A 10,888-nucleotide genomic window follows, 5' to 3' on the forward strand; every position below is an offset into this window, starting at 1 on the left:
TTAAATATATGCATATTTCCTCTGATGTTTTAGGTGAAGGAAAAAAATCTCCTAACATTGGGACAGTGACTCTTATTTGCAGTGTAAATGTGACCTTGTGTGTTCCTTTTAAAGTCAATATCTGCTATGCAAGGTGAAAGCCTGATTAGCAAGGCTCCCTGCCCCCCTGGCCCCTGCCCCAATGCCCCTGTGTGTGTGTGTGAGTGTGTGTGTGTGTGTGTGTTGTGTGTTGTGTGTGTGTGTGTGTTGTTGCTTCCATCCTGAATTTTTTACCTTTGAATCTTCTTGTACCTTTTGGAATTCCACTAAGGGACTCCTATCTTTCCTACCTATTTTAGTTAGGGTCTCTACAGCTGTGATAAACACCATAACCAAAAGCAACTTAGGGAGGAAAGGGTTTATTTCAGCTAAAAGTTCCTCATAACAATCTGTCATTAAGGTAGTTAAGGCCAAAGATCAAGGCAGGAACCTGTAGGCAGGAACCGAAACAGACCTGGCTTGCTCCCCATGCTTTTCTCAGCCTTTCTTCTACAACTTGGGACCACCTGCTCAGAGCCAGCCCCATGGTGGGCTGGACCTTTCCATATCAATTATTAATCAATAAAATGTCCCATAGATTTTCATACAAGCTAATCTGATGAAGGTTTTTTTTTTTTCAGTTGAGATTCCTCTTCCAAATGACTTTAGCTTGTGTCAAATTGGCAAAACATTAGCCTGCACACTCCCTGAATTCATTTATTATGCTCCTTTCCCAGAGGAACTGAGCAGGGACATCGGGTCTTAGGGCTGGGATGGGTGGAAGGGCATTTAGCAAAGGAGACTTCAAGTTGTGACTGAAGTGGAGAGAGAGCAGAGGATCTGAAAAGACATTCTCAATGGGGACAGAATCCATTCCAGTCCTGCTAGAAGGTGGCATGAAGTTTGGGTAGACAGCAAATTTGATATACTGAATCAGATTCGTGGTGATTGGCACAGAGCATATGCCCTCAAACCCAATTAATTTTTTCATTTAACTAATTAGCTGATCCTTAGGAAGAAACACTTTTGTCCTCTCGGGAACACTCCCTTTAAACATCAGTACTTTTCTCCTAAATAATTCTAAATTCCAAATTAGCTGCCACATTGTCACAAGATTTGCAAAATACTACAAATGTATCCTGTTACTTAATCCTTACAGAAAGTCTATGAAGTATGTGCTATGATGTTGAAATTGTGAACAAGAACTTGTGACTTGCCCACTCTGATTAAAAGCGGGTTCTAACTACTTATCTAGATACACCATAAACTACAGAACCAAGTAGCTTTAAAAAAAAAAATCTTGAATTTACCAGAGAGGAGGATGGCTACTTTCCAAAAGATAACAGCTGGCCTGAAAGATTTTTTCTGTGGGGATGCTGGACCTGCATGGCCTGGGTCCTAGGTAAGTAGTGTATAGTTGCGTTGTGCATGATGAGCATTTTGAGTGCTTTCACATCTCAGTCCAGGGTGGAGCTGGGGTCCAGGCAGGAGGCAAAAGAAGGGCTCCGCTAGGAAAACCACAAGGCAGAGCACAGTGACTCTGGAGCACCTGAGAGATAAGAAGAGGTTGCAGAAGTTTCTGCTCCTCCAATTCTCAACCGGGATTCTCTGATCAACCCTATGAAGCAGACAGGATGGACTTATCCCACATTCCACAGAAGGGAAACTGAGCTTGGAGAAGTTACAGGCTGGGAATGAAGTGGTGTGAGTGGCAGACGTGTGGGAGAATTAAGACTGGAGCACAGAATGTCTGGCTTTGGGCCATAGCCTACTCTTGAGTGCATGTACCCCCAAACGCATATGCTGATCATAATCACCAAGGTGACTGCACTGGGGGAGGACTGGCGGGAAGTAATTTGGTCAGAGGATTCTGCTAGCATGAATGGGACTCACGACTTTATCAAAGATGCTGCAGATAGCTTGCATGCATTAGATCCCTTCTGCCACATAAGGATATAAGAAGATGCCATCTTGGGAGCAGAGAACGGCTCTTCCCAGACACCAAATCTTCCAGTGCCTATATTTGGACTTCCTGGCTTCCAGAACAGGGTGATACACATTTATGTTGCTTACAAATTACTCAGCCTTGAATATTTTGTTATAGCAACAGGAACTGAGACATACACTTCTCTAGTGTAGGGTGCCACCAGCTCATGAAGAGTGTAGTGTGAACTTCAGAATGACACATCTTTTTCTTAGAGCAGTGGCAGAAGGTGCCCACATCAGCCTGTTTGGCAATCAGACTGAGTGGGATTATTGTCGCCCTCTCTCCTTGGCCCATACTATACAACCTAGGAGTGGCCTTCTGCTCTACCCACCCAACTTGGCTCCTGGGTCCCTGTTCCTCTCTCTGACTCAGAACTGCATCTCACCTTTGAGCTCTCACCTTTGAACTCTCTCCAGTGAAAATCTTTGGTTCTCAGGGATGCTAGACTGCATGCTCACAGTTAGGCTGGGGGCCACACATCCCAGGGGTGATCTCCTGGGGTGTGAGTGGCACCTATTACTCGACCCATGCCAGAGGTGCTCCCCCCAAAACTCTGTCCTCATGAAGTCCCTTGTCCATTTACCATCTCGGCTGTCACGGTGTCTTTCCGACAGCAAAGGACATCCTGTGATGCAGTGCTTTACACTGTGTGTGCTCCATAAGTATTGAAAGATGACAGAAGATTTTTTTTCCAAAAGATGAAGGTCCCACCTCTCAGGACTCCCTCCTGCTGTACGTCTTTGCCAAGAGTGGGTTAAGAGGGTCCATCTTTTAGCAAGAATAGGGGTTTGGAGACTAGTGAAGTGAGAATTGGTCAGGTTTAATGGCACGGATAATATTTTATTTTTATTTCAATTTTAATACACTATCAACACGCAATGAAGAAAGATATACGGTAACACTTGAGAAAAGAACTGCCCTCCAACTTATCTTCAGTTACCAATTTGGGACCAGTTTCGGAAGTTATTTTTCTGCTAGTCTCAAGAATCTCAGAAAATTTTGGCTTCATCAAAATGATATATTAGGAAGGGTAAAGGTCACCTTAAACTTTGCACAAGAAATCAGAGTCGTGTTTGACCATGACACTTTTAAATTTTTTCCTCCAAAGATATAGAGAAGACAGAAAAAAAAAGGGAGACTTTGTGTGGACAATGAACTTTCTTCATTCTTTGGTGGCATCCAGGATATTTATTCTGACCCCAGGGGCCCTTAGATGTGCACTTTGTCGTGTTGAACTAGGAAAACTGATAGAGCTTCAGAGACCCTTGGGACTGCCATTCTTTATGCCTGCATTTCTGTTTAGAATGGGCATCCTTTGGGTCAGGGACTGTATCTCATTCATCCTAAAGCCTCTGCCACCCAGCCCACTTCCTGGTGTAGAAGAAGCGGCCTGTTGCAGGTTTGAAGAGTTATGATAGTAGTAATCAACCTGGCCTTCCATATCTGTAAAGGAATAGACGACTTCGAGAGTTTATCTACAGCATTTGACATTTAATATGCCCTAGAACTCAGCGGACTGCTGTGGGTTGAGTCAGGTCTCCTCTCAATCCATAAGGGAAGTCCTAATCTTCAGTCCTCAGACTGTGACCTTATTTGGAAATAGCGTCATTGCAGATGTAATTTGTTAAGATGAAGTCACATCAGGACTAACATTCTGATTTTGAAAAGAGAGAAAATTTGCTCACCGTTACTCTAACAGGAAGTCTGCCATGTGATGATGAAGGTAGAGACTGGGCGATGTGGCAGAAACCAAGGACTGTTGAAGATGCCAGTCATGCAGGCATGGAGTCCCCTTCCCACCACTGTAAGGAGCCAACCTTGCCAACCTGGCTGGCAGACGTCTGCTTTCCAGAAGATTCCAAGATTCCGAACACTGCAGGGGTGGACATCAGAATAGAATGTGGCTGGGCGGCTCCATACCACACTGCTTTCTTTCCTGAAGAAAGCATGTCACAGACCTGGTGTGGGACTTATTGCGAGTTGCTTAGCGGCCTTATGAGACCACATTTACTGAGCTCCCATTCTAGGCATTAGGTACCTGTACAGAAGCAGCAAGTATATTCCAGTCCTTCAAAGAGGACAGCACAATTGGGAGGATAAGGGAAATAGAGAGCCAGCCCTGAGCACCAACTGTGTCCCAGGCTTCTCACCAGGGTGCGGGTAGAAATGGCCCTGGGAGGCACTACCAGGTCTGACTTCAACTCCACAGACTTTCTAATGCCTTCTACTGTCCAGACATTTCCACGCAACGGTACAAAAAAAGGTATGAACAAGTACTCAGTAGTGCAAGTGCTCAGTGAGCAAGGACCCAGTCTTCTGGGGCTCCCCAGACGGCGGCCAGCTGACAGCGGGACAGCAGTGGGGACACGGGATGGCACCGGAGATGCGACTATCTGCGTCATGGTTGGGAGTTTGAGTGCTTACCGATTCATCTTGGCTAACTCTTACAACCATTCCATGAAGAAGAAAGTGCTTAGACCCGCGGTTCTCATCCGGGGTTGTCATGGTCTCCCAGGAAACATTTGCCGATGTCTGCAAGTATCTTTATTGTCACAGCTGGGAGTGGGGGTGGTGCACACCGGGCCCTGGATCTGGTGAGGAAAGGCCTTACGTGAGTCATCCTTCTCATGGCTGTGACGAAACTCCTTATAAGAGCAGCAGAAGGAAGGGTTTGTTGGGGCTCAGCGTCTGAGGACAGAGTCCACTGCGGCGGGAAATCATGGTGGCGGCAGCTTAAGGCCACACTGTCACACCTCATCTGCAGTCGGAACGCAGAGAGAAGCGAATGCTGATGCTCAGGTTCACCCACATTCGAGGTGAGTTGTCACACCCCAGTTACCCTTGTGTAGACAACTCCCTCACAGACACGTAGCAGGAATCTTAGAAGTTCTTATTAATGAGATCAAACCCGAGGCCAGTTTTTGGGGTGAAGCTGGAAGATCAGAGAGACAGAACAAGCCACAGCTAACCTCACCTGGCCAACTTCTCAGCTGGTCTTGTTTCCTCAGACTGGAAGCCTCTGTGTCCTCATATCCGAATGGCTATCAGCTGAACTGTGCTGCTCAAAACCTAAAAGCTCAACCAGCCAAATGCTGCTAGTTTCTGGCCCTCATGCCTTATATACCTTTCTGCTTTTTTTTTTTTTTTCCGAGACAAGGTTTCTCTGTGTAGCTTTGCGCCTTTCCTGGAACTCACTTGGTAGCCCAGGCTGGCCTCGAACTCACAGAGATCCACCTGGCTCTGCCTCCCGAGTGCTGGGATTAAAGGCATGCGCCACCACCACCCAGCCCACCTTTCTGCTTTCTACCACCATTCCCTGGGATTAAAGGCTCGCTTTCTGAGATTAAAGGCGTGAGTCACCATGCTTGGCTGTATCCTTGAAAACATGGATTTCTGCTTCTGGAATGCTAGGATTAAAGGCTTGTGCTACCACTGCCTATCCTAAGTATCTAGTGGCTTTTCTGTTCTCTGACCCCAGATAAGTTTATTAGGGTACACAATATTTTGGGGAACACAATATCACCACACAGACATGCCCAGAGGTTTGTACTCTCGTTTATTCCAAATCCTGCCAAGTTCACGATCAAGATTAAGCCTCCTGCAGTATGGACAGTGCAGCCTCCAAAGCAAGACATACCCCGCCCAAGTGCAGGAGTGCCAAGCCCAGGGATCCTGCTCTCGAAGATGAAAATGATGTTTCCAGAGGTGTGTTCAAGTCCACACGGCTGGAAAACGACCGAGTTAGGAGTCACACTCAGGTCTTCCTGATGCCTAGCACCTCTTCCGCCATGACTCTTCTTATATGAAATCACATTTTAAGCTTTGGAGAAGAAGAAGTGATGTTTGGGAAAACAATCTTTCTTGCGTCATAGGAAGGACTATAATAAGAAGTGGAAGGCAAGGATTCCTGTCTTCCCAGGGATATTTCCTCTAAAATGCCAGGCTGCAGCCGGGTCTGCGGCTCTCGGCCTGGGTTCCAGTGGGGAGGAAGACATTCCACAAGGAACTGCCCACAACCAGAGCCGCCGTGACTAATGTCTTGCCTCCTAGTAGACGCTGGGGACGAAGGGCCTGGGTTCTTCTTTAAGGTAAGAAGCTGCAGGGCCCCTCCAGCTGCAGAGCTTCTGTGGATGAGCTGGGGGCTCTTTGGGGTTTCAGCTTCTCCCTCTGCCAGCCCAGCTTCCCTCACTTCCTTGGAGGTTCTTTTGTTTTCTCGAGAAACTACATTTTCTTGGTTGGGGTAAGATGGCTCCATGGAAAAAGGTTCTTGCTGCCAAGTCTGATGACCTCAGGGATCCATATGGTAGAAAGAGAAAACCAACTTCCACAAGTGGTCCTTTGACTCACTTACCTGTGCATCCTTAGTTTGATTGTCCCGCCTATACTTCTTGCCCAGCTACTGGCCAATCAGCATTTTATTAAACCAATTCAAGTGACAAATCTTTACAGTGTACAAGAGGATTATCCCACAGCCAGAACAGATGTCTGGATTCTTGCTTGGGATACTGGGACAAGAAAAGACAGGCGCTGTCACTGGAGCCACGGAGCACTGACCTGAGGAGCTGCGGGTAGCTGACACATGGTCATGGGATAAGCCTGCCTTAGTGTGAGAGAACCCAACCTGGAGGCAAAGAACGGAAGAAATCTGTCCCTGGGGACCTCATTGGCCCTCATGTCTGGATATTCCAATTATGTGAGGGAATAAACTGTCTTTACTGTGTAAGCAAAGTCAAGTCAGGCTGCCTACCACTTGCAGTATAAAGAAGGTTAAACTAGGTACTATTTTTCTACCTAGAAATTAACAATAAAATATATGTAAGGGCTGGGGAGATGGCTCAGTCAGTAGAATGCATGCGGCACAGACCAATTTTCTCTTTTTCTAACAGACAGGAAACCTCAGTGGCTGGAGACATTCTCTGAGCTGTACCTAGCACCAGCTGAAGTGTGGGGGACAGCAGACACAGGTGCCGCTCTCTTGGGGTTTGAAGGATCCTTTGGAGTCATCAAATACCGTCCTTTCATTTTCTAACTGAAGAAACTGAGACTCCCACAGAAGAGGACTTGTCTTATTGGTACTGCCCATGGTGGCAGAGACAGGTCTCGAACCCAGGTCTTCTCATAAATACTCATAAGATGAAATATAATCATCAGTTTGGATGTCAATTGTCTACAAAATGACGATTCCCCCCGGAAGGGCTCCTGAGTAACTGCTTCCTCAGGAGTTTCACAACAGGCTTGGAGTTGTTAACTCATTTTTCAGCTTGTCCGAGACCACACATGATATAGAGTGCCAGGCTGATGCGGAAGGGATTTTTCTCCACCAGTCAGCCAGGTGGCTTATTTCAGCCCCCGGAGTAGCTGTTAATCAGGTTGCAATAGACTCCAGCGTTTCACTCAGAACCTGGTGGCAATCCTAAAACTCTGCCGCTGCTGACATGGCTGCAAAATGAGCCGGGCCGATGGCCCCATCCCTTGTCAGTTTTATTGAGGGGTCCCTTCAGAACGGTTCCTGCTGCAGCCGACCTCAGCAGGGGCCCCTTCCTCACCTCAAACTGCCCTCCCGGGGCACAAGTGATGCGCCCTGCTCTCAGAGATTTAATAGCATCAAGGCGAGAGCTAAATGCTCTGCTCGGGGCCAGTCCAGCTCTGCTCCCGCACTCGGGGGTGGCCTTGGGAGCTCCGCACTCGCCCAGGAAGGATTCTCCCAGGAGAATCCCCAGGAAGTCCTCTTTTCCTGCTCATGGGTTTTTATGAGAAGCTCCTGCAACTCTGTTGCACCCCTCTACCCCATACAGATCCAGCAGAAATGCTGCTAAACACGTTGAGCGTGGTGTGAGGAAAGAAAACTTCAGGCAGCAGAGGTACCGGGTACAAAGCCACGTGGCTAAGAAATAATGGTGCTGAGGCTGGAGAGATGAGTCAGCGGCTAAGAACACTGACTGCTCTCCCAGATGACCCACTTTGGTTTGGTTCTGAGCACCCACATGGCGGATCACAACTGTCTGTAACTCCAGTCTCAGGGGATCCGACGCCCCCTTCTGGCCTCTGCGGGTATTGTATGCTCATGATGTACCACTCGGGTGGAGCACATGTGCACATAAAATAAAAATAAAAAGAGCTTTTTAAAAAGAAGAAACACCAGGACAGGAATTAAAATACCCAGACTGTTCAGTTCCCAGGCTAGATTCCTCTGTGGCTGTTCTACAGTGTTTATAAGCTTGTGAAATAAATGCCCTTAGAATCTACTGACAGCACATCTACTCTGTATGTAAATGGTCATGAGCTTACCTTGACAACAGCATTTTTATCCTTCAGACACTTGAATCACTGCTTAAAGATCATAGCTACAAAAAAAAATTGAGACCTAAAAACTGCTCTCCTTGAGACAGTAAAAGAACATTGGAAAAGAATACATGAGGGGGTCTGTGACAGAACTGTTCAGTGTCTTGACTGTGTTCCAAGCCATAGAGGTGATAAAACTGAATAGCCAACACACACACACACACACACACACACACACACACACACACACACACACACGCTGTCTGAGAAAGAGGAGGAACCTGAACGAGGTGGCATGAGCTGGCGGTGCCATACCATGTCCTGCTGTGATCACTGCACACAGTTCATCAAATATTACCACCAGGAACTGGGCAAAGTACATAATAGATCCCTCTGTGCTCGTTCTTAAAATTTCATGAGAGGCAACAATTCTTTAAATGAGAGGAGCATCGGAAAGTAAAAATCAGTGCACGCCGAAGTTAGTAAATATTTACAGAATGTAATATGTCAGTCAGGCCAGTGTAGAGAGTCAATTGTTGTATCCATATTTATATATATTTAAAAAATGAGGAAAAGTAAATGGTTCTTAACAATTCTATAGGGTGAAAATACACATGTGATTGGATGTGAATGCATTATGAAGTGTGTGGTGTGTTGTGGGCGGGACCTTCAGGATGGAGACCATACAGGGTCTACAAATGTGTCCAAGTGGCTGTATCCATCACCCTGGAACACCGCCTCCACTGAAATGTGTGCTCTGGATGCAGTGCCAAGCCAGCCAACTCTAAAACGGGGCTCTGAGTATCTCCCAATGGCTATTTCTTTCCATGTTCTCCAGATGGCCGGTGCTCTACACGGTGGCACAATCTTTCTGAAGGTTAAGTTTGGCAATATTTATCAAAGGTTTGAATTTCTTCTACCCTTTGACCCGGGGAATGATAATTATCTATTGGGCAGGTATGTATGATTAGCTCAAAGTGGTGAGGTTGGGGTACATTTCCAAGTTAAGTCTTGCTTTCTGCGCTGCCCAGGGATGGGTCCATACAGTGTTGTTCTTGATTCCCATGGTAACTTAAAGGGAAACTTACACAATGTCCGGAGCCTTTGATGTCCTGCAGATGAAGGAGGAGGGTGTCCTCAAAGTCCTTGTGAAAGGAACCCACTTAGGTGGCACCAACCTTGACTTTCAGATGGAGCAGTACATCTACAAAAGGAAGAGAGGTGGTACCTACGTCAGAATCTGAAGAGGACCCTGCAGCTCGGGCTGCCGGTGCCGTTGAGAAGCCTGCTGGTGTCAGCGTCTTCTCCTCCAGGAACACTGGCCGGTGAGCTGTGTTGCAGCTTGCTGCTGCCACTGGGGCTACTCCAATTGATGCCCACTTCATGCCTGGGACCGTCACTAACCAGATCCAAGCAACCTTCAGGGAGTCACGGCTTCTAGTGGTGACTGATCCCAGGGGTGACCACCAACCCCTCACAGAGATGTCTTATGTCAACCTGCCACCACTGTTGTGTGTGACACAGACTCTCCCCTGTCCTGTGTGGACATTGTCATCCCATGTAGTAACGACGGAGCTCACTCAGTGTGTCTGATGTGGTGGATACTGGCCCAGGAAGTACTCAACATGTGTGGCACTATCTCCGGTGAGGACCCATGGGAGGTTATGCCTGACCGACAGAGACCCCTGAGGAGATTGAGAAGGAGGAGCAGGCTGCTGATGAGAAGGCTGTGACCACAGAGGAATTTCAGGGTGAACGGACCACACCATCTCCTGAGTTCACTGCTGCTCAACCAGAGGTGCCTGGCTGGTCTGGGGGTATACAGGTGCCCTCTGTGCCCATCAGCAGCTGTCTACTGAAGACTCAGCCAGCCACTGAGAACTGGTCAGCAGCTCCCACAGTTCAGACCACCGAGTGGGTTGGCGTCACCACTGAGTGGTCCTGAGCTCCTCTGCAAAACCCCCGAGCAGAGGGTGAATGGTGGTAGGAAAATAAAGTTCTTAAAAGCTGGAAAAAAAATGTCATATCATTTATGCTGTCCTATATTTCCTAATTTTTTTCTCATTGAAGAAAAGGGAATCTGATCAAGGCCATTCAGGGATTAATGGCCAAGTAGAGACCCGTCACTCCGAACTCAGTGCTGTTACTCCAACAGAAGGCACAAGAGAGGCAAGTGAGAGATGAGACAGGGTGTTGTTCTATCGGAGGGTGGACACTTGTATCCATGTAGTACAGCAGAGAGACCAGAAGTGACCCCACACACTCACGGTCCGGGAACATTTGACCAGAGTGTCCGTGTAAGAGAAATAACGGTCCCAATAAATAATGCTGAGGAAAGTAGATATCCCAACTCAAAAGAATGAAGCTGACCTCTTCTTATTTTATATGAAGAACCAATCGAAACAAAGACAATATCAGAAAGGAAGAGTAAACATGACTAGCTCTCAGAAGAAGATCCAAGTGCCAGCACCGAGGTAACAGCTGCTGGACACACCACCAAGAGCAGCAGAAGAAGAAATAAGCAAATTGTTCGAGTTTGTCAAATCAAACAATCTTTGGGTGCCCAAGGACATTGTTAAGTAAACAGATAGCTTAGAGGGG

General features: G+C 47.1%; 1 pseudogene; it reads left to right on the top strand.

Moving 5' to 3' along the window:
• The first annotated feature begins 9,378 nt into the window (after positions 1-9,378).
• Positions 9,379-10,232, top strand: LOC114693791 (annotated as a pseudogene).
• The last annotated feature ends 656 nt before the right edge of the window (positions 10,233-10,888 follow it).

This window comes from Peromyscus leucopus, chromosome 2 (assembly GCF_004664715.2).
Source record: "Peromyscus leucopus breed LL Stock chromosome 2, UCI_PerLeu_2.1, whole genome shotgun sequence".
NCBI lineage: Eukaryota > Metazoa > Chordata > Mammalia > Rodentia > Cricetidae > Peromyscus > Peromyscus leucopus.